This window comes from Nicotiana tabacum, chromosome 3 (assembly GCF_000715075.1).
Source record: "Nicotiana tabacum cultivar K326 chromosome 3, ASM71507v2, whole genome shotgun sequence".
NCBI classification, from domain to species: Eukaryota; Viridiplantae; Streptophyta; class Magnoliopsida; order Solanales; family Solanaceae; genus Nicotiana; species Nicotiana tabacum.
The window spans coordinates 156,343,070-156,363,561 of NC_134082.1; the positions used below are offsets into that span (position 1 = coordinate 156,343,070).

At 39.6% G+C, this 20,492-nt stretch overlaps 1 pseudogene; it reads left to right on the forward strand.

Annotated features, from left to right (window-relative positions):
• The window catches only part of LOC107831146 (AP2-like ethylene-responsive transcription factor At2g41710), a 79,029-nt pseudogene extending 62,801 nt beyond the window's left edge, over window positions 1–16,228 (forward strand).
• The last annotated feature ends 4,264 nt before the right edge of the window (window positions 16,229–20,492 follow it).

The following is a 20,492-nucleotide window of genomic DNA, read 5'->3' on the forward strand; positions in this document are numbered from 1 at the left end:
TATGTGTTTCATCCTTTTATTAATTCATTGGTTCTGAATTTGACCTATCCTCTTATTTACTTCTTTATTCAAGCATGCCAAAAATTCTGCCCTGCTCCATGTGCAACTAATATGTTTACACTTCACATGTTTAACTGATGCTTGAACAACCTGCTTGACTTATGCTTTAGCTGTGTGATCATGTTGGTTACTTATGCCTATGGTTAAGCCTGCTTGTGTGCCTGATTCTATCCTCTACATCTTTGCTCCATGTTTAGTTGCCTACTATCCTGGTTAATTTATTAAGTCTATAAGTGTTTTATGTATGTTACTGCCACCTGTCCCCCTGTAGCCTATTCATGCACCCTCAATAAGATCTCCATGTGTTCCCAATCCCTTTTTACCCCTGTGTGCAAACATGTTTGCTAAAGTGTGTATGGAACTGACCCTTCTCTAATCTACTGACTGTCTATTGAACTTGCTCTCCTCTAAACTGTTTTCAAAATGTGTTCTTCTAAAACTGGTTTCATTCCTAGCATTTCTCTAAAAACTGGTCTATTACAAAAGATCTTTTACTCCTAAGAATTTATCTCCACAGTGTTTTTACTAAGTTTTTTCAAGCACTCTCACTTACTCTTAGATTATTAAGTTCTGCCCCTCTGGTATGTATACTACCTAGAGATCCTTGAGATCTCTCTGAACTCTGGCATATCAGGGCTGGCTCTTCCACACTACACATATTCAGTCTTTATTTGAGAAAAGTCTGGGTGTAAGCACTGCCCCGGATCCTTGAGGGCCTTAGGGAACTCTAACACACCTGGACATGAATTGGGCTATGAAATCCTTGGCATTTGAGACTATTGAAGGCCTGGTACACCAGGATTTACTTTGGGCCTACTTCAGGCTCCCTATAACTTAATTTATATCTTATTCATGTAATTTTTATTCAATCATTGGTCTATAATAATTAATTGTAAACAGATATTGGGGTAACTAGTGAAAAGGGAGGGTAGTTGTATGGTACTGTGGGTAAACTTGGGTAGATAACATGCATATTGGTGTTTGCGTTATACTATTGTATGTTAGATAACCTGTCTATGGGTTTACTTCATTCAAAAGCACTCTGTTATTGCATGTTTTGAAAACTTGCCTAGATGTTTACTCTAATCACTATTGCATGCTAGATAACATGCTTATAGGGTTAACTTTGGCTCAAATGTGCTTTGTTAGATAACCTGCCTATAAGGTTTTCTTTGGTTGAAATAAGTTCTGCCTACTTTGTTTTACATGATTAGACGTCGTGCCTATAGGGAATAAAATAACTAAGGTTCAATTTTCATTACAACATATATTCCAATCTGTCTCTTTAGAAATCATGCATGTAGGTTTAATTGGTTGTCACATTTACTCAGTGAGTATGTGTGTCTAACAATAACTAATAGCAGTTTCACTCATGTCCATAGGGTAATACCATGTGCATTAAGTGCTAAAACTGGAACTTCATACAGTGTCTTGTTAAATGTCACTAGAAAGCATGCCTATAGGAATAAAGAACTTCAAACCATTTCCTAAAATTGTGACTGCATATACACACTTAGGCAAGCCTTAGGACATTGAATAATTGTGAAACTAGTTATGTTTATGTGTGAAATTATTCAGGCTTAACAGGCTATAAAACCAGTAGGCAAACCGGTTAGGATTCTGCCACTTCTCTTGAAACAAATGTTGTACGTTCTGTTTTGTGATTGTTCATCTAGATATCATGTTCCTAGGCTTTCTTAACTTATTCAAAATCAGTTGTTTGAGACGTGCTTCTTATTTGCTTATGTACATGTGGAGGTAAACATGAGCCTTAACTGTTTTTTCCCTATTTGATTGTCCTATATATTCTTTGTTTGTCACCTAGATTTTCCCTTTAAAACACCATAGGCTGTCTAGAATTGCCCAGATTTAGAGGTCCTAAACTCCTCCAGGACCACAAGGAAGGGATGGGTAACAGCACGCTTAGGGGCCGTTAATTAAACCCGCTTATACAACCACTAAGGGGAGGGTAATGGGTAGTAAAAGGATATGATGACCTGCGCGCTAATGTCACGTGTATCCCCTCATAGAGGAGTGATTACCGAGCATTGTATGGGTATGATCTTGTAGGCTAATCAACTTAGGACTTCCCTCTCCCAATTACTCTATGTGTTTAAATTCTCTAAACTTCCTTTTCTTGACATATATATGTGTAAGTTGTCCAAACCTCTCTTACTTTCATTATCCGAATTTCCATGATCATACATGTAGTTAGACTGTGAAAACTATTTTTATTTGCAAATATGTGCTAAGACTGTTTACTTGTTAAATGACTAATTCGCATTGTTTAAGTTCGGTCGAGACCCACCGTTGGGGACTGCGAGGGGTGCCCAACACCTTTCCCTTAAGGTCATTTAGAGACCTTACCGTAATCTCTGGTAATACAAACTAGTTACATGAGTTAATCGCTCTAGGTGCCCTAACGCACCATAATCCGTTAGGTGGCAACTCTTCAAATATCCAATTCCCAAAAGGAAACGAGTTGTTCCCCCATGAATGTTGAAACCCGGACTTCCCCGCAAAGGAAAAAGGGGCGCGACAAACATCCTCACATCTCGGAATACGATAAAAATCACATCAATAGAATCCTTATCCTCTCACGAGTCTATACATACCAAAATCATCAAAATCCGACATCAAATGCCCGTTCAAATCCCCAAAATCATCTCTCCATTTCTCTTCCATTTTTCCCCCAATTTTCACCCCAAATTTCCAATTTATATGATAAAAATCAAGATACAATCATGGAATTTAACCAAAATTAAGTGAAGAACACTTACCCCAATCACTTCTCTGAAAATACCTTTAAGAATCACCTTATACCGAGCTTCCACTTCCATTTTATGTTATGAACTCGGAACCCTCGTTTGAATCTTTTAAATTTGCCCAGATACACATTCATCACGATCGCGGAAGCACCATCGTGATCACGAAGAGGAAGAAAAGATGCTCCAGAAATTTCCCTATGCGAAACACTGGTGAACGAACTATGCATTCGCGGAATAACCCTCGCGAACGTGAAGAGATAACCATCAACCTCAGCTCAAACCCAACACTACGCGAACGCAACCTCAGCCACGCGTTCGCGATAGCCAACTTCACAGACCTTCACGATTGCAGACCCAAGTTGGCGATCATATAGAACAAATCCTCTGCAACTTAAAACCAGCAAAAATCTGCTAACTCTTTAAGTCCAAATATATCTCGTTGAGCATCCGAAACACACCCTAGACCCTCGGGACCTCAACCAAATATGCCAACATATTCCTTAACATCATTCAAACTTGTTCCAACCCTCGGAACACTCAAAACAACATCAAAACATCAAATCACCATCGGATTCAAGCCTAAGGATTTATAAACTTCCAAATTTCACAAACGACACCGAAACTTATCAAACCTCATCCAAATGACCTGAAATTTTGCACACATGTCACAAATGACACTACAAACCTACTCCAACTTCCGGAATTCCATTCTGACCCCGATATCAAAATTTCCACTGCCGACCGGAAAATGCCAAATTCCAAATTTCGCTAATTCGAGCCTAAATCTTCCGCGGACCTCCAAATTCCATTCTGGATGCGCTCCAAAGTCCAAAATCACCCGAAGGAGCTAACCAAATCATAAAAATCCAAATCCGAGATCGAATACTAAGAAGTCAAAACTTGGTCAAACCTTTCAAATTTAAAGCTTCAAACTGAGAATTGTTCTTCCAAATCTATTCCGATTATCCTGAAAATCAAAACCAACGATTTACATGAGTCATAATACATCACACGGGGCTAGTCATGCCCGAGAACTAGCGAGCAAAGTGCAATTGCTCAAAATGACCGGTCGGGTCGTTACATCCTCCCCCACTTATACATACGTTCGTCCCCGAACATGACCAGAGTTGTTCCGAAAACCATCAAATCACTGTGTAACCTTACCATGCACATACCCGGGGGTGATCCCATGTCACCTTATCCTATATAGGTCCGATAACACAACATAACTAAAATTTCATAATCCAACCTAGCCCATAAACCTTAGAACCAAATTTTCACTTCTGAAATTATCTATAAGATCAGAATCTCACATATATACTCTGAATAAGTCTGAACAAGTTGTAAGAAACCATACCTGCAGCCTCAGATGCAATTACATGATATACCACATAGCTCAAACACTCGTAGTGATAACTTCTAATCACAGCAGTTGCTCAAAACAACCGAATATCGATAATAAACTGCTTATCAAATAAAGCCTTATTCCAACACTTCCATATACTGCCAATGATGAATGAAACACGCAGAAAGTCATATCCATTCCTCATATCAACCATTCGTGAAGCCACTTGTCCTTTGGCAAGAACCATAGCAAATTTCTAAGCCAAATATCGATATTATCCTTCCAACATGCTAAAATTGAATCTGTTAGTATCCATTCTAGGTCTAATGACCTCATCTAATCCAACATGACTACTCTGGTGACATGAAACCTCAATACAATCTAAAGCCACAACCTGTGCAATCCGTGCACCAATAAGCAACAGTCTGAATGTACTCAAATCATGGGAAGTGAATCAAATGAGAGAGTTGTACCGCAAGCTCACCAGTACAACGACAACATAATGCTAAGAACCCATCATACACCGTAGAACCAAAACACGTGAATCTAACCCGAAGGATCATACCTCAAGTTAACTTCACTGCAATGTGCGATCTTATACAAACACGGGTCCACATGAAACACCTCAAGTCACTATAATCAAAATCAACAACCACGCGCAATTTGATGTCTAGCACCCAAAAGTGAATCACCATAATCACGGAGAAGTAAGTAACACAATGCCATACCAGTCCGAAAGAGCATATCCAATGTGCAATCAATCATCCAACACCCAAATACTCGTCTCACTCAAATTTCGCTATAAAGCCCAAATAGAACCGCACCATATGTGCATACCAAAAATCACAACTCCTCGCAACACGGAAGGGTAACTCATAGATTACTCTAGAACATGAATAAGCTCAATGATAATAGAATGGCACATCCCTAAAAAATAGCAATTCAGAGTCAACAATTTCGTCCCGGTGCAGCACACACATCCATACTAGGCCTATCAATGATCTCTAAATCAACTTTGGTCACCCACAATGGATAAATAACCCTCTAAAAGTCCACAGTGACTGAATCACAACACATACCACCCTCTGACTAACCTTAGCTACATTTTCACAGTCCATAACCACGAAACCATCTACTCACAAAAACTATCAGTCTCCAAATCCATTAGAACATACGAATTACCATTTCTAGTATCAACTCCACCACAGGAATATCTACACTTCTCCGATTACACGATCATCCTACGAGGAATACTCCTGAAACTTTTTTGTACCACAAGGCAAAATCTGAACTTCAGCAATCGATCACACAAGAGAGTGTCGCAATACCAATGAAATATATACCATCATCAAGCCACACCAATCGATGGCCTCATTTATCTAGTCATCTAAAACTGTCCATGTTGCCCAAGAATTTATAACCTTCTTCCAAAACCGAACCATAACCTTACACATGCAATCTCAACCCTACACAACATACCACATATACCATGCCATCCTTTGCCAAATGCGAGGACTTCATAATCCATTCCGAGCCACAAGCTACTACGTATTCAACTAGCCAAGAACTTTCCAGTTAATCCCATCTAGAAGAAAATCACTATACATCACATGCTCCTCATGCAAGTAAAAAATATACATCTCTAACCGTGGTAGAAATCATCAAGAACTCTCTGAATCCCATTTGCACAAAACCATACCGTCAGGACAGAATCCTTTTATCTCAACCAAGCTACGCAAGCCATCAAAAACCTAAGAGCATTGCCACAAAATACCTGTAGAAACTCTTTACCTCATAACCACCCAAAGAACTAATCATATCCCTTACCATGTCGATCCGACCTACTACCAAGCTATCTTATTTATCCCAGGTTTCTTCTGATTTACCTTCAAATTGATATTTTTCCTTGCCATGATACCGAAGTCCTCAACCCAGACTCACCACATGAGACCCAAACATAAAATCACACTGCCATAAGGTTCATAAACCATTGTATTCTTCTGAAGCACCCCCAAAAGTATCACATCCGAGATACCCGCTCTAAAGAGACCTTCTGCGAATCTAAAGCTATAACCTTTGCCATAATGATGCAGAAATGCCACAAGTCTTGTCATCCTCCAATATAAAACTCAGTTTCTAGCCAAATACACCTGAAATCCTAATTGTACATGTAAAATCTTTAACCATTGGAACCATTCTCGGGAGTCATCCACTCTACCCAAACCTCAATTAGACTAGTCAAGCGGACGGGACGACCTGTGCTCCATTAGCACTCCGACACCACAGAGAGTAACCCCACCTTAATGCAACAAAGTAAATTCCTACTCCACGTACATTACATCCCTCACCAATAATAGCTCAAGTCATTCCAAAATTCTTATACACCCATAAAGCATAACACGACCTCTATCCAAAATTCTCTTTATTCGGGTCATCCTTGATTTCAACCTCTATAAGACATAATTGATTCACTTGTATGCCTAAAACTAGAACCAACATAGTACATAACCGTTCAATCAACTTATCAATGGCAGACTCCCCCACTTGGCTCAAAACCATAGATCCAAACACACAATAACTCATAATGCATATACTCTATTACTGCCACAATACTATACAAGGTTAAACTCAATCTTTCATAAGCTCGTGCAACACAGACCATCTAGTACTTCAAATCATTTGCGAACCTCGCATTCACCCTCGTAACAGTCAAGACAACTCTTCTACGTGATCCGAACTCAAACTAAAGCACATATACTTCATTGATAAAAGGGGATTCCCAACCCATGATATAAGGATCACACAAACCTTAGAACACTCTGCAGGAGATAATCCACTTGCTTAGCCTCAAACTGGTATCTCTCTATACACTTCCATAATCATAACTTTTACACGATCACTTAACCTTCTTGAGTCTAAACTCATATCATGACATGAAATTTACTTCATTCCAAAACTAGACAACATGACAAGATCCTTCCAAACACCAATAACTCGGGGTTACACATCAAACCAAGATGGAAATCAAGCATCAAATCGTTCTTCCTACCCTCAAATAAACCTTTCTTATCACATCTAAATCATATGAACACATCTCGCAGTCACATCATACTCATCACATAACCATTCAGCTATCACTTCCACTAATAGGGACACTACCGAACATATGAATCCAAAAGCACATGCTCACACAATCTATGCCTCAGCGCTCAAGCTACAGGCAAAAATCGGGCCTCGAGTCCTCCAGACTGGCCTAACATCAACACACAGAAACCACATCTTACCCCTCAATCAGGGAAATCACAAGCCGTCAATGCACAACTAATATTGAGTGCTCATGTGTGCATACGAACGTGTGGAAGGAATTCAAAGAGTTACATTTCAGGTTGAATCAATGACACCCGATAAGAATTTAAGTATGTGGGATTTCCTAAAGGTTCTGCAGCCTACCAAGGATAAGTACAGACGTCTCTATACCGATCTGCGAGACTCTACTAAACCTGCTCATGACTCGTGAGACCTATATAACCTAGACTCTGATACCAACTTGTCACGACCCTAAATACCTTGGTCGTGATGGCGCCTATCACAGTACTAGGCCAACCAAACAACACGAACCACATGGAAGTTATTTTGTAATATTTACTCTTTTTTTCTAAACAGATTAAGTCTCAATTCTTTCATTTTAAAATATCAAGAGAAATACGCGGAAACAAGTACGAAAATACAATGAACACAGCCAAATCTGGTGTCATTACTCATGAGCCACTAAGTACAACTCAACACTATCTGCTTAATACAAATTAATTCTGAAATATAATGTATTAGGATAGGAAGGAGAAGGGCATGGCTGCGAACGCCGTGCAGCTACCTTGCTAACTCCGAAAAATACACAAAAGCTGATGAAAGCTCAGAAATACCTGAATCTGCACACAAGGTGCAGGGAGTAATATGAGTACGCCAACTCAATAAGTAATAAAAGTAAATAAAAACTGAGCAGTAAGAAATCATGTAATCCACATCATAGCATCACAGCGGGTATAGTATGTTTCCAAAAATAGGATACAAATCAAATCATCTCATTAAACTCCAATTTCAGTAAAATCCTTTGAAAAAATAACTTTATAACAGTTTCAATAGAGGTTCAATGTAGTTTATAGTGAAAGTGATGAAAATCATAATCGACCCTTCGGGCAAAAACAAATCATAAACAGCCCTTGTAGAAACCCCTCAGTCATTCATATATATCACATAACATGAAAATCTCAGTGGAAATAACAAAACCAATCAGTAATTTAATACCAAACATCTCATAAAAATTTCAGTTTCAATGAAAGTTGTTCAAAACATTTGTTTAACATTTTCAATAGAGGCTCAGTATAAAGATGAGTGCAAATCGTAATTTCATAAATCAAGCCCCTCAGGCAAAGCATCACTCGCATACATGTATATATAGCCCCTCGGGCAAGCCTCTCAGTTCCTTATCACTCAACTCTCATCAATCAGCGCTCACACTCAACACTCATGCTCAATAGGTACCATATAATAACCGTTGTGGCGTGCATACCGATCCATATATCGTTGCGGCATACAAACTGATCCATATATATAGTCGACTGTGCTCACTGGGGTGTTCATACTCCGGAGGGGATCCTACAGCCCAAGCGCCATATCGTTGCGGCGTGCAACCCGATCTAATATATTGCTGCGGCGTGCAGCCCGATCCATATATCGTTGCGGCATGCAGCCCGATCCATATATCATTGCGGCGTGTAGCCTGATCCATAAATATATAATCCTCACAACTAGGCCCTCGGCCTCTCTCAGTCATCAGCCTCACAAGCCACTCAGACTATTAGTAAAACAGGGTGCTCAGCCCAAAATATCAATTTATGCACAAAAATAGAGTAATGAAGACTGAGTTATGAAATCAGTAAAACGTAGCATGACTGAGTGTAGATATTAAACCAAAATAGTGAGAAAAACAGTAGTAAAAAAAGCCCCTAACGGTCCAAATAGTTGGAACAAGGCCCAAATATGGCATTCAGCCCAAAACATAGTAACATTTTCCAAAACACAATGATATCAAACAGTTTTCAATCAAATACACAACTTAACGGTTGCACGGGACAGACCAAGTCACAATCCCTAATAAGGCATGACCCCAAGCTCGTCATCTACCATGTCCTTCACCTCAGAGTAACACCACGAAGTGAAATTCAGGGTTTCATACTCTCAGGACAAGATTTACAATCATTACTTACCTCAAACCGAACGAAAATATACTCCGCAATGCCCTTGCCTCCCGACTCAGCCTCAATTCACCTCGAATCTATCCAAAATTAGAATCATATCATCAATACATGCCAAAGGGACAAAGCCCACGTGAAAATTATCAAATTAAACTCAAACTTATGAAATTGGCCAAACCCGACCCCCGGGCCCACATCTTGAAATTTGACAAAAATCACATCAATAGAATCCTTATCCTCTCACGAGTCTATACATACCAAAATCATCAAAATTTGATATCCAATGCCCATTCAAATCCCCAAAATCATTTCTCCAATTCTCTTCCATTTTCCCCCCAAAATTCACCCCAAATTTCCAATTTATATGATAAAAATAAAGATACAATCATGGAATTTAACCAAAATTAAGTAAAGAACACTTGCCCCAATCACTTCTCTGAAAATTCCTTCAAGAATCACCTTATACCAAGCTCCCACTTCCATTTTATGTTATGAACTTGGAACCCTCGTTTGAATCTTTTAAATCTGCCCAAATACATATTTATCGCGATCGTGGAAGCACCATCGCGATCGCGAAGAGGAAGAAAGATGCTCCTAAAGTTGCCCTACGCGATCGCATAATCTCTTTCGCGGTCGCGTTAAACACTGCTGAATGAACTACGCGTTCGCGGAACAACCTCACGAACGCGAAGAGATAACCATCAACCTCAGCTCAGACCCAACACTACGCGAACGCGACCTCAGCCACGCGTTCGCAATAGACAACTTCACAGACCTTCAGAATCGCAGACCCAAGTTGGCAATTGCATAGAACAAATCCTCTGCAACATAAAACCAGCAAAAATCTGCTAACTCTTTAAGTTTAAATATGCCCCGTTGAGCATCCGAAACACACCCGGGGCTCTCGGATCCTCAACAAAATATGCCAAAATATCCCGTAACATCATTCAAACTTGTTCCAACCCTCAGAACACTTAAAACAACATCAAAACATCGAATCACTATCGAGTTCAAGCCTAAGTATTTATAAACTTCTAAATTTCACAAACGCCGCTGAAACTTATCAAACCTCATCCAAATGACCTGAAATTTTGCACACACGTCACAAATGACACTATGAACCTACTCCAACTTCTAGAATTCCATTTCGACCCCAATATCAAAATTTCCACTACCAGCCGGAAAATGCCAAATTCCAAATTTTGGCAATTCAAGCCTAAATCTTTCACGGACCTCCAAATTTCATTCCGGACGCGCTCCTAAGTCCAAAATCACCCGACGATGCTAACCAAATCATAAAAATCCAAATCCGAGATCAAATACTAAGAAGTCAAAACTTGGTCAAACCTTTCAATTTTAAAGCTTCAAACTAAGAATTGTTCTTCAAAATCTATTCTGATTATCCTCAAAACCAAAACCAACGATTTAAATGAGTCATAATACATCATACGGTGCTAGTCATGCCCGAGAACTGGCGAGCAAAGTACAATTACTCAAAACAACCGATCGGATCGTTACACTATTAGAGTCACGCCGAACAAAGAGAGATGGGTCCGAGTAAGACTTAACAAACCCCATATAGAAAAGATAGGATGTCAGTTCATCGTACCAAGCGCGAGGAGCTTGATTGAGACCATAAATGGCCTTACGCAAACGACAAACATGCGAGGGATAAACTACATTCTCAAATCCAAGTGGTTGGTTCATGAAAACCTCTTCTTCAAGTGTGCCTTGTAAAAAGGCATTGTTGACATCTAACTTATGTAAGGCCCAATTTCGCTAAACTGCAAGTGAAAGAACAACACAAATAGTTGTGATTTTGACAACTGGACTGAACGTGCAGTGATAGTCAAGACCTGGTCACTGAGTAAACCCATTGGCAACCAGACGAGCTTTGTACTTGTCACTCGAACCATCTGCCTTCTTTTTGATTTTGTAAATCCACTTACAATCAACAACATTAGAATCTCGAGGAACTAACTCCCAGGTTTGATTATGAATTAACGCATCAAATTCAGCTTTCATAGTTGACCTCTACTCTGGGTGCTTTTGAGCCTGCTTGAAGGTATGAGGGGTAACATCGGCGGGAAGCTGGACAAGGTAATTGAATGGTTTCTTGGAACATAAAATAATGTTCAGCGATCGTGTCATTGGATGAATTGAAAGAGGAGGTGGAGGCGTAGGCGGAGGCAGAGGAGGAGAAGCATGTGGAGGTAGTGAATGAGATGGCAAGTTTGTTGGTTGTGTAGGAGAAGTTGTACAAGTAAGTGGCAAGTTTTGGGTGTTGTTTCTACATTGGTAGGTAATAATATGGGGAGTTGGATTATTTGCAGGGATAAGGGATTGGGGTTGCTGCAAAGAAGCAGGGAAAGGAGAAGGTAGAGAAAGTGAATTACCTGAACTCGTGGAATGTGCATGATTCTGGACGAAGGAGATAGACTCACTAGTTTGGCCACTGGTACAATTATCTCGAACTAGTAGAGGAGAAGTAAGTGGATAAATATCGGGAGTTTGAATTGGAGAATGTGTAGGAGTGTTATTAGAAACCTCCCACATTGGTGTAAAAGACTTATCTTTTAATTGTGAGAATATTATTTGAAAGGGAAAAATATCTTCAAACTTTTTTACATCTCTTGAGATATAAAGATTAGATTTAGTGGGATCAAAACATTGGTGTGCATAATGAACTTGAGAAAAACCTAAATAGACACGTAGAGTTGACTTAGGCTAAGTTTATGTTTAGCGTAAGGTTTAAGCCAGGGATAACATAGACAACCAAAAGTTCTAAGTGAATCATAACTGGGTGTGACACCAAATAATTTTTCAAATGGTGATTTATTGTTTAGAAGTTGTGTGGGGAGTCGATTAATTAGATATACAGCGTGTTGACAAGCGAAACGACCAAAAATTTGAAAATAAGGATGCCTCATGTAAAAGTGTTTTGGCAGTTTCAACAATGTGCCGATGACGACGCTCAGCTATGGCCACTCTTTGTGGTGTATAAGGAGGTGATACAAGGTGTTTCCGTTTGAATGGAGAAATGTATCAAGACATTTGTATTCACCTCCTCCATCAATATAAAGAGAGACAATTTTCTTTTTGAAAAAGTTTTCCATTAAGGGTTGAAACTTGGAAAAAATGTCCAGCACTTCATGTTTATTTTTAAGAGTGTACAACCAAATATATTTGGTGTACTAGTCAATAAAAACAAAGTAATATCATTTTTATCAACAGAAAAGACGGGCGATGGACCCCATAAGTCACTAAAAAGAATCTGTAGTGGAGCAGTACTAATTAGAGACAAACAATTGAATGGAAAACATTGAACTTTATATAAACAACAACAATTACATAAAGTAAACTTGTCTGTTCATGAAACTGGTAGAGAAAATCTATTCAAAACAAAGTTCAAGATTCTTGAGTGGGGATGGCCAAGGCGACTATGCCAGATTTGACGAGGAATCTTTGTAGAGGCAACTTGAACAGTAGGCTTATTAACAGTGAAGTTGGGCCAGTCATAGAGTCCGTTCCTATTCCGACCGGATACCATTAGAGCCCGCATTTTCAAGTCCTTCACAAAGAAAAAATGGGAAAAATTCAATTGATGTCAAATTATCTTGACAAAATTTTGACACAGAGGCAATGTTTTGTTTGATAGCAGGTGCACACAAAGTATCAGTTAGTTTAAATGCATTATTTGATGCAACTAATTCAGTAGAACAAAGGTGAGGAATTGGGATTTGTTTACCATCGCCCATAGCCATGCCTTCTGGACCATTATATTCTTCAAGATTAGTAGGATCTGTGGTGACATGATGAGTAGCGCCGGAGTCAACAATCCATTGGTTGGGTGCAGATTGCATACCTGAAAGAAAATTTTCCTTTGCCTCTAAATGATTATGAGACTGTGACCTGCAAACATTTGTAGTGTGACCTTGTCTATTGCATAACTGACAGCTATTGGTGGAATTGTTGTTTGTGTAACGCCCTTGAGCAGGAGCATTGGTACGATTATTGTAACGCCATTGTAAGTTGTTGTTGGGTCGACGAACAGTGTGGTTTTTGGAATTGGTGGATTTGTTGCGAGTTACCAAAGCAACAGTAATCGAAGTGGTTTCCTTCTTCAATTTCTCATGTTTGAGGAGCTCATGATCAATCAGTTTTCCATATAACTCCTCATAAGAGATGATGGAATCTCTTGCTCGGATTGCAGCGAGAATCTCACAAAAATCTGGCCCTAGGCCACTCAGAATTTTCACAATCAACTCATCATTGGAGATTGAAACACCGGCAGTTGCAAGCTCATTGCAGAGAGAGCGCACTTCATGGATATATTCGGCGAATGGGCGAGAGTCCTTGGATAGTCATGCAAGCTGATAGCGAAGGCTAAAGACTCGCGTTTGGGACTTGTTGGCATAAGCCATATGGAGCGAGTGTCGGGCAAGTTTAGCAGTGGAGGCAGTAGCCACAGTTGCGGTTATTGTTGGATCGACATAAGCCATTATGGCATTCTGGATCAACTGATCTTGATGGAACCAAATGTTGTAGTTTGGATTCTCTACTTGCCTATCATTTTGTGTGATAGTTGTCGAAGGAGTGGGAGAAGAACCGTCAAGATGACCGAACAAATTATGCCCATGCATGAGCATGGAAATCTGGGCTTTCCATGTCGCAAAGTTATGGATACCAACAAGCTTCATTGGCAGCTGCGACACAGGACTAAACTGAATAATAATACTAGAGTTGACGCTAGTGGAGTCAGAATTTGTTACATTGGGGGCCATTTTAAGTGTGTATGTGGTGGTAGTCTGAGGATTGAAAAAGAAGCTCGTGAGAGTCAAGGAGACTACTCTGATACCATATAATGAATGAGCAAGATAAAACAAAAGAAAGATAATTTTATTGAATGCCCATGAACTCAATATATACACAAGCCTTTAACAGAGTTACTGAGATAGTACTCCTTCTATAGTGGAATAAACTAGAAATCAAGGAACTAAACAACAAACTCTTATAATATTGGAAACAAGATAAATTTAAAATATAAGCTACAGTAAATTACAATTAACAACAGTAAATACCATTATGTGCTAATATGATGAACTTTTATCTGCTTAATGTTCTTGCCTTGTATGTAGGTGACGGATTACTTAAGGGACCTTGAAGAGATGCAAAATGTCTCAAGAGAGGATTATCTTGCATCACTTAGGAGGTAGTTGTGTTTGCTTATAAATTTACCTTTATCTTATCCAAAAAAAGTTTTGCTTGCATGTAAATTTCAGATCATTCACTTGTTTTAAATACTCATGCATTGGAAGAGGATTGCTGAATTCTAGTGGTTTCACTTTTGTAGAAAGAGCAGTGGTATCTCGAAAGGGATATCTAAATATCTTCCACTATCCAGGTATGCTAGCACAGAGCATGTGTTTGTTTATACAGCTCGCTGAATTAAAAAGATAAATATGATGAGCACACCAAATATTATCTTATCTTTTTTATCATATTCATGTCTACTTGTTTTACTGGTTTTTGAACTTCATTAGCTATGTCGGATTCGTTAATTTTTATGATTTCTTCCACCTTTTCTTTCCACACCACTCTAGTCGATGGGATCCACAATCCGGTTGCATTCCTGGAGTTGATTACATTAATAGTACGCATTATGGTGAGTATAACTTTGTTATGTAGAAGGAAACTTGCTGTAATAGTAGAATTCCTCATTAGACCTTTGAATTTAGTGCCAAATAATTACTGATGCTCAGGATGTTTCATCCTTAAAAAAAATTTTAAAGGTGGTAATGTCTCCGGGGACAATGAGTATGTTGGTGGCTTTGGATGGATAGAAAGATTGATTTGTCGAGTTACATCAAGTGGTGGGGAAAAGCTTAATTATTCTAATGATATTGGTAATGAGCTTAGAGCTGCAGAATTATTGATTTGGCTGACTGAACCTTATGAGATGCGTCGTTTCAGAGTTCCCTAAGAAGAAAGGAATTGTAACAGCTATCCCTCTGCTATAAGAACTTTTCGCAGTCTGCAGCATACAAGAGCTTTAAACAGAAGGTTGCTAAGAAGAAAGAAAAAGTTGAGAATGAAAACAAACTATCAGTAATGTAGATCGTGAGAAGATGATTGAGAAATCACATCCTGACAGTGAAACTAAGAGTCTTGGAGTTACATTTCTGATAGCTGGGTGTTTAGCTATAAATCGAAACATTCATCCACTGGCTCTTCTCCTCTCAGCACTACTTCTCACTAACTACAGCATCTTAGATCCATTAATGACCCCGTTCTTTAGACATTGCTTGTTCCTGATCTTCATACGGTTCTTCGCGCACAGCTGAGGTAGGCTTATCTCATTATTCATTTTTTAGTTTATCTTGTCTTGCGAATTCTATGTAAGGAGTGGAAAAGGTGGGAATGCACCTACCTCAAGTCAAAGGAAACTTGTGGATGATGAGCAAGTGGTACAAGAAAATGAAACCCCGAATAATAAGGTGAAAGTAAATGATGAAGTGCGGATTGATATTGATGATGATGTGGAAGAGACTCAAGAGGAAGTGAACCCGTCTAGGGATCACATTGTTGACATACCGGAACTGGTAGTGCAAAAGGCTAAGGCACCATTGCCTAAGCCTCCTCCTCCATAACCTCAAAGGCTTGCCAAGAAAAATGGCAAGAACTAATTCAAAAAGTTCATTGACATGATCAAGAATCTATCGATCAATGTGCCATTGGTTGAAGCTTTGGAGCAAATACCCAGTTATGCAAAGTTTATGAAGGATTTAGTGACAAAGAAGTGATTGATAAATTTTGAAACTATAAAAATGACTTGTCAAGTGAGTGCAATTGTGTATTCAATGGCTCCAAAGTTGGAGCATCCCAGCGCTTTCACGATTCCTTGTACAATTGGAAGTGCTGAGTTTGCAAAAGCTCTTTGTGATCTTGGGGCAAGTATAAATATGATGCCCTATTTGGTTTCAAGACTTTGGAGATTGGTCAACCAAGACACACATCTATGAGATTACAAATTGCCGATCGTACCATGAAGAGACCATTGGGAGTGATTGAGGATGTATTGGTTCGTGATGATAAATTCATTCTTCCGACGGATTTGTCTTTCTTGATTGTGAGGTTGACTATGAGGTATCGATTATTCTTGGGAGAACTTTCCTTGCTACGGGGAAGGATCTAGTTAATGTTGAAACCGGAGAACTTACCTTCCGAGTTGGTGATGAAAAAGTGGTTTTCCATGTGTGTAAGTCCCTTAGGCAACCCAATAGCAAAGAGGTGTGTTCTTTTGTGGACTTGGTGACCGATGTGATTGTAGATGAAACAAGTCATGTGATGAATGTTGATTATACATTGGAGGCCGTCTTTTTCAACTTTAATGATGACGAGATGGATGGCTTCAAGGAATGTGTGAACTCTTTGCAAGGAATGGGGTCGTACACTTATGAACCCCGCAAATTGTATCTTGAAAATAGGACAACTCCTCCAACAAACCTTTAATTGAGGAGCCTCCTATCTTAGAGTTTAAGACATTGCCTCCACATCTTCGGTATGAATTTCTTGGTCGTTGTTCTATTTTACCGGTTATTCTTTCCTCTTGTTTGACTAACGTGCAGGTAGACTCCACATTACTGGTGCTACAAAAAAGGAAGAAGGCTATTGTATGGACATTGGTCGATACTCGGGGGATAAACCCGTATTTTGCGTGCAAAAGATTAACTTGGGGGAAGGTGCTAAACCATCTATTGAACATCAAATGAGACTTAATGAAGCCATGCAAGAAGTTGTCGAAAAGGATATCATCAAGTGGTTAGACGTCGGGGTTGTCTACCTTATTTCTGATAGTTCATGGACTTCTCTGGTTAAATGTGTCCTGAAAAAGAGGGGCATTACGGTGGTGACCATTGATAAGAATGAGTTGATTCCTACAAGAACAGTGATCAGGAGGAGAGTGTGTATGGACTATCGTAAGCTCAACAAAGTTATAAGGAAGGACCATTTTCCACTTCCCTTCCTAGATCAAATGCTTGATAGATTGGCCGGACATGCTTTCTATTATTTCCTTGATAGGTATTCTAGCTACAACCAAATTCTTATTTCTTCAGAGGATCAAGAGAAAACTACATTTACATGTCCTTATGGTACTTTCACCTTCAAGCAGAAGCCATTTGGGTTATGCAATGCACCGGCGACTTTTCAAAGGTGTATGATGGTGATCTTCACGGACATGGTGGAGGATTACCTTGAAGTCTTCATGGATGACTTTTCGGTGGTTGGGAATTCCTTTGATGATTGTCTAGCAAACTTGTTTAAAGTGTTGGCAAGAAGTGAAGAAACAAACTTGGTGCTCAATTGGGAGAAATGTCATTTCATGATCGAGGAGGGCATTGTCTTTGGCCACAAGATCTCAAAGAATGTCATTGAAGTCGACAAGGCAAAGATTGAGGTGATTTCTAAACTTCCACCTCCGACTTCGGTGAGAGGCGTGCGGAGTTTCTTAGGCCGCGTGGGATTTTACTGGCGTTTCATCAAGGATTTATCTAAAGTGGTGAACCCGTTGTGCAAGCTTTTGGAGAAAGATGCTAAGTTCCACTTCAATGATGATTGCATGAGAGCCTTTGAATTGCTAAAGTTCAAGTTGAATACTACTCCCATAATCACCGCTCCAAATTGGAGTGTTCCTTTTGAGCTCATGTGCGATGCAAGCGATATAGCGGTAGGGCTGTTTTGGGGCAACGCATCAATAAGATTTTTCATCTGGTCTACTAGCAAATAGTGCCCAAGTCAACTACTCACTCATGAAGAAAGAGATCCTTGCCATTGTATTTGTTATTGTGAAGTTTCGCTCGTACTTGATGGGTGCAAAAGTGATTTTCCACACAGATCATGGGGCATTTCGTTATCTTATGAGCAAGAAAGATTCTAAAGCCCGGTTGATGAGATGGGTGCTTTTGTTACAAGAGTTTGATATAGACATCCAAGTACGAGGGGAGGCCACATGATGGCCTTGAAATCAATGACTTCTTCTCCGATGAGCAACTCTTCGCTATTTCAATAAAAGAGGTGCCATGGTTCGCGGATCTAGCAAATTTTGTCGTAAGTGGTATCATCCCGAATGAGCTCTCTTCAAACCAAAATAAGAAGCTCAAATAGGATTGCCAAGACTATTATTGGGATGAACCATACCTTTTTCGGATTTGTACGGATGGAGTGATTAGAAGATGTATACCAGAGGAGGAACAATGTGAAATTCTTGGGGCTTATCATTCTTTGTCGTATTGTGGCCACCATGGTGGAGCAAGAACGGTGGCCAAAGTGCTAAGTTACGGTTTTTATTGGCCCATTCTTTACAAGGATGCAATTGATCTGGTCAAGCATGGTGATGAATGTCAAAGGGCCGGTGGAATCTCAAAGAAAAATGAAATGCCCCTCAGCACCATTTTAGAGATTGACATTTTCGATGTGTGGGGTATTGACTTCATGGGCCCTTTTGTGAGTTTTTGTGGAAACACCTACATTTTGGTCGTGGTTGATCATGTGTCCATATGGGTTTATACTATTGCTTTACCCAACAATGAAGCGAGAAGTGTGGTGGCATTTTTGAAGAAGAATAATTTCATAAAGTTTGGTACTCCGCAGGCTATCATAAGAAAGGGGGTTACATTTTTGCAACAAAGCTTTAGACACCTTACTCACTAAGTATGGTGTCACTCATAATGATTCCCTATCATCCACAAGCAAGCAATCAAGTGGACTTCTCCAACTAGGAGATAAAGAGCATTTTGTCCAAAACAGTGAATGTTAACCGGACAGATTGGTCCAAGAAACTTGATGATACTTTATGGGCTTATAGGACGGCTTACAAAATACCTATCAGAATGTCTCCATATCGATTGGTGTTCGAAAAAGCTTGTCATCTTCCAGTGGAGCTTGAGCACAAAGCCATGTGAGCTTTAAAGAATTTGAATCTTGAGTGGGATGTCGCCGCCAACTTAAGGGTGGCACATTTGAATGAGTTGAATGAGTTTTGGTACCATGCATTAACAAGTTCGTTCTTATACAAAGAGAAGATGAAATATCTTCATAACAAGTACATTTGGAACAAAGAGTTTAAAGAGGGTGATCTTATGTTGTTGTTCAATTCACGGTTACGTATGTTTCCCGGAAAGTTAAAGTCTAAATGGAGTGGCCCATTTGAGGTAGTGGGTGTGACACCCTTTGGTTCATTGGACTTGAAAAATAAAAATAATGAGGCGTTTATAGTCAATGGTCACCGAGTGAAGCATTATCTGGGAAAAGTTGGTGATGTCCATGTCGTGGCAATAATTCATTTCAAGTGATGGTAATTTGCATCGTGCTACGATGTTAAATCAAGTGCTTCTTGGGAGGAAGCCCATGTTTATTTTTATTTTTTTTTTCTTTTCTTATTCTTTAGATAGGTCTTATTTTGTGCTAACTGGATTTGAAGTGTGTTGCAGTAATGAGTGTGCTTTATTGGAACTATGCTCAAAAAAATTGGAAAAAGTGCAGACCACACATGTATTCTGAGGACCGCACAATTTTGAATGATACAGTAGAAGGCAACTGCAGCTGCACAACTCTTATGTGGGCCGCATAACTTGAGATGGGAAAATTCAAACTCTCTGAAGTTTGTTTGTTAGAGAAACAACCAAAGTGCGGCCGCACAATGAAATTTGCGGTCCACACCAAAATACGGCCGCACAACTAAATTTGCGGACCGTACATCATCAAAGGAAATTGGAACCCCGGGTAACAGAGTGCGGACCGCATAAGGACTAAATCTGCGGACCGTAGATCATCAAAGGAAATTAGTACCCCGGGTACAGAGTGCGGACTGCCAAAGGAATTCTGCGGCCGTACTTGTCTCTTGATTCCTTAGCCAGACCCACTGTGTATAAATAGTAACCCTAAGGCTACTGTTCCAACTTTCCATTCTCTAAGCAATCAAAAAAGGCTAAAATTTTGCACACATCTATTCAATCATCTACCACCTAAATACGCATATGTAATCAATCTTTGGCACTGCTTTATCAC